This window comes from Podarcis muralis, chromosome 3 (assembly GCF_964188315.1).
Source record: "Podarcis muralis chromosome 3, rPodMur119.hap1.1, whole genome shotgun sequence".
NCBI classification, from domain to species: domain Eukaryota; kingdom Metazoa; phylum Chordata; class Lepidosauria; order Squamata; family Lacertidae; genus Podarcis; species Podarcis muralis.
The window spans coordinates 92658563-92663383 of record NC_135657.1 but is presented as its reverse complement, the minus strand read 5'-3'; positions in this window follow the sequence as shown (position 1 = coordinate 92663383).

Below are 4821 nucleotides of genomic sequence, written 5' to 3'. Positions count from 1 at the left end.
AGGCCGAGACGCGGCCTTGTCACGCCCTGAAGCGCCGGCGGCGTTTGCGCTCTTCCTTTCCGCGCCGGCCTTGGGGTGCGGGAGAAAAGCCTCTTTAAAAGCTGTGGCGCGGCAGGGAAAAATCGGCCAGATGCGTGCCTCCCAAGCAGAGGAAAGGACTGTTTAGGGAAGTTTTTTTTATATTTAATGCTGTACTGTTTTTAACATTTGATTGGGGGCCGCCCAGAGTGACTGGGAAATATTATATTATTATTATTATTATTCCCGGTTGCTTGGGTTTTTATTTTCGTGCAGACACAGAAACTAAGGCCGGAGAAAAGGTGGCAAATCTACAAGGACAGGGACCGGTGTGTGTGTTGCGTCTGCCTAGCTCAGCCTTACCAGGAGAAGCGGATCGCGACCCCCTGCACATTTACTCTGGAGAAAGGCCCGCTCCCCCAAGTGCCTGCTCTCTAGTAACTCTGTGTGTTTAGGAGTGCAGCTTTAAACGGGATCTAAAGCGCATTTCCGAGGGGCTAACTGTTGACTGCACGGTTAGCAAAGCCAGTGGTTTTTGTTTTCGTCAGCTGTGCTCATTGCGCCCCCCTCCTGCGAGTCTATTGCTTTTTAATAAATAAATGAAAACATGTATAATAATAATAATAAACCTTTATTGTCACTACACCACCTGTGTGCACTGCAATTAAATGGACTCGTGATAATGCTTTATTTATTGTATGTTCATATTCTTAGCCACCTTGGACATTTTCTTCTAAAGAAAAGGGAGGAATAGAGGGATGCTTTTCTGTGTGTGAATTATTGCTATTCCCATTAATAAGAGACAGGGACTCTCCAGGAAAGTAGACTTATTCAAGAACGCTAGGTTAAGTCATGAGTTTTTTCCCCATGACTGAAAAACAAGATGTTGAGGCAGAAAAAAAAACCCCAGAGGGCAGTCTGCAAGGAGATGGTGTAACTTTTTCCATATCCCAGGGACTTTTCAAGTTCCTCCCCCATCTGGACGGGTGGGTGGAAAAATACTTTTGTTATGAAGGTGTAAATCTTCCAATGTTTTCTTCATCCAGGCAAATTTAGGATTGGGAACAAGCATTTAAAGAGATGCCATCCAGTTTTGTCCATGCGCAGCCCCTCCTAATGGGTGGATAAATACTGTCCTATTTTAGATCCCCCCCCCCCCAATGTGGCTAGCAGAGTGTGGGAAACTAGGATGAGACTAGTGATAATACCGTTTCCTTCTTCCCTCTCCCAATTAGCACCTCCTCCTTTTCTACCCATTACTCATTGCCACTCTTCTCATTTCTGCACAGGCAGCCACCCAAGTCATTCAGATAAAAGAGCACCCCTTACCCATTCCAGACCACGTGTGAGACCTATAGCAGCATCTATGAAACGTGGAAAGCTGCAGTTGCCACAGCTTTGTTACATTTTTGTTCTGTCACGTTTTTTGTTCCATATGCCTTCTTAAATGAAAAATTATGCACAGAGGATATTTTGCTTACACATGTTCCCAAGTTACATTTCCTTCCTCAGCAAGAAAGGTATGAGAGACCTTTTCATGCATAGCATGAAGAGTTACTAGGCCAGAATGAATATAAAATGGCAAGTAATTACATATGGTTGGAAGCAAGCAAATAAAGTTGTTACTGTAGGAATAAGATAAGGAGTGTGATAAATATATTGGGGATGGGAGTAACCAGGCAGAGGCATAATTTCTTAAAAACTGTGTTCTTTCTGCCCTTTTAATTCTAAATATATAGACAATGCCACAACTTTCCCCACTTCATTATTAACAGAACTCACACTCATAAAAAATAGTACAACTACCTGACATTCAGAAGACATCTTAAGGCAGCCCTGTTCAGGGAAGTTTTTAACGTGTGGTATTTTACTGTATTTTTGGTTTCTATGGAAGCCGCCCATTATTATTATTATTATTATTATTATTATTATTATTATTATTATTGAAGCTCTTCCAATTAGTCATCGGCACTTTCCTGTTGTCAATTATTCTTAGAAGGGTCACTAAGTTACAGCTGTTGATAGAAATGATAACTTCCCCTGCCCAATCACAGATACATTTCAGCATTCGGAAGAGCCAGGAGTTATGACTGTTCCTCAAATTCCAGGTTGAACACTTCACCTTGTGAAACTGGTGTAATCATTTTGAACAGCTGTTTGCCTTCATTACTAACAGTGCACTAGATACTCAGCTCTAGTGGTTGCCCTTTCCTTTAAATTAGAATGGGCTACCTAGAACACGGGATGCGGGTGGCGCTGTGGGTTAAACCACAGAGCCTAGGACTTGCTGATCAGAAGGTCAGCGGTTTAGTTATGAGAAATTAAAGTCCAAAGTAAGAGACTGGCTGCATTACCTTCAGATAAACGAGGTATTTAAACAAGACAGGAAAATAGGCTTCCAGATGGAGAGGTCAAAACTAGAAATAGAACTGTTAGAACCCAATACTAAGAACTTGTCAAGAATGTATAACTTGCTGTTGAAATGGAATACACAGGATGAAATGGTGAAATCAGCTATGATTAAATGGGCGCAAGATATAGGTCATGACATGTTTGCTGACTGGGAGCAGTTATGGACCACCGGTGTTAAGTTTACGGCATGTAATGCCTTAAGAGAAAACATAATGAAAATGGTTTACAGGTGGTACATGACTCCAGTCAAGCTTGCAAAAATTTACCATTCGCCCAATAACAAATGCTGGAAATGTAATGAGACTGAAGGTACCTTTTATCACCTTTGGTGGACCTGCCCGAAGATTAAAGCCTTTTGGGAAATGATCTATAATGAAATTAAGAAAGTCCTTAAATGGACTTTTCCTAAGAAACCTGAGGCTTTTCTTCTGGGCATGGTTGGCCAATTGGTGTCAAAGAAGGACAGGACGTTTTTTATGTATGCTACGACAGCAGCAAGAATTCTTTTAGCAAAGTATTGGAAGACACAAGAACTACCCACGCTGGAAGAATGGCAGACGAAGGTGATTGACTATATGGGACTGGCAGAGATGACTGGCAGAATCCGCGACCAGGGGAAAGAGACAGTGGAAGAGGACTGGAAGAAATTTAAAGTATATCTTAAAAATTACTGTAAAATTGAGGAGTGTTAAGATGTTAAGGATCTGGGAAATAGAGAATTACAGCTGTAATCAATAAGTTAAAAAAGAACCTATATGAAAGTGAACTTGACAATTAGTTAACTGGAGGAGTTGCTGAAGAAATGTAAAACAAGGATGCAGAAAAGGGGAGGTATGGGGAAGTCCGAGAAGTAAGGTGCATGAAAATAAGATTATGAAATTATACATGTTTATATGTTTGTATGTATTTGTTTTGTGTATTGTTTGTTTTCATTATCTGTTTGGAAAATTAATAAAAATTTATTTTAAAAAAAAACACAGAAGGTCAGCGGTTTGAATCCCCGTGACGGGGTGAGCTCCCGAAAGCATGTCAAAGTGCAAGTAAATAGGTACTGCTCTAGCGGGAAGCTAAACGTTGTTTCCATGCGCTGCTCTGGTTCGCCAGAAGCGGCTTAGTCATGCTGGCCACATGACCCGGAAGCTGTACGCCAGCTCCCTCAGCCGATAAAGCAAGATGAGTGCCGCAACCCCAGAGTCGGCCACGACTAGAGCTAATGGTCAGGGGTCCCTTTACCTTTTACCTAGAACAGAGGCCTCAAGGTTATTCTCCACTTTGGCTTTTGGCACAGAAACTTGCATTTCCATCGAATCTGTTTTGGTAAAAATCAACAGTGCCACCTGCTGGCTGTCACAGAATGATCAAAGAGGTTCACTTCACTGTTCCTGTTATAAATTGGGAGCTTCTAGAGATTTCTACCTTGATCACCACATAACATTCCTAGCCTTTTAGGCATAACAGCTTCACAACTGCCACAAGTTTACATTCTTGCTGCCATCTAATTTTTTTAAGGATGTGGTGAGGCAAGAGTGAGGGCACTCTACTCCTAAATTATTTTTATAAATTCAATATTCTAATCACAGGTCATGGTCAAGGTTGCTGCTTGTAGGTTCTCATCCAATTCAGAAGCCGCAGCACAGGGGTAAGCCGCCAAGTGTGGTTTCGTAAGGTCTGGATTACTAGTCCTGGAGGGGCAAGATTTGGAAAACCTTACACAGAAGATGGGGAAGTGAAAAACAACCTTTTCTTTGGAAGCAGTTTTGCTTCACCATTAATGACAGCTCAAAGGTATTCAAAGGAAGTGGTGACGGAAAATGAGCAAATGACTCATTTGTTTAACTACTGAGAAGATTCAGTGTATACTGTTAACAGGAGCCAACCCCCAAGCATCACCTACTTTATTAAGCAAGCATGTACAGGATCACATCATTATTCCCATTTTCTACAATACATGCCACTTAGTAGGGGAGTGTTTACGCCACAAAACTTGTCAAAGCTTCCTCATCCCCACACTTGTCATAGCCATCATCAATGACACCAAATATGTGGATTCCACCAATATGCTAAACTTCACCTGCTGTTCTACACCGTAGCAGTCACCAGGGTGTATATGCTATAGCCATTTGGCCCACTATGGAGGTGTGAAGTCACCGATGATAGATTCTCAGTAAGTTTATCATTTCATGCATGTAATTTCTAAACCTTTGTTTAACCATTCCCAAGCTCCATTAATTTGTGGCTCTCCTTAGAGAAGAAGAAGAAGAAGAAGAGTTTGGATTTGATATCCCGCTTTATCACTACCCTAAGGAGTCTCAAAGCGGCTAACATTCTCCTTTCCCTTCCTCCCCCACAACAAACACTCTGTGAGGTGAGTGGGGCTGAGAGACTTCAGAG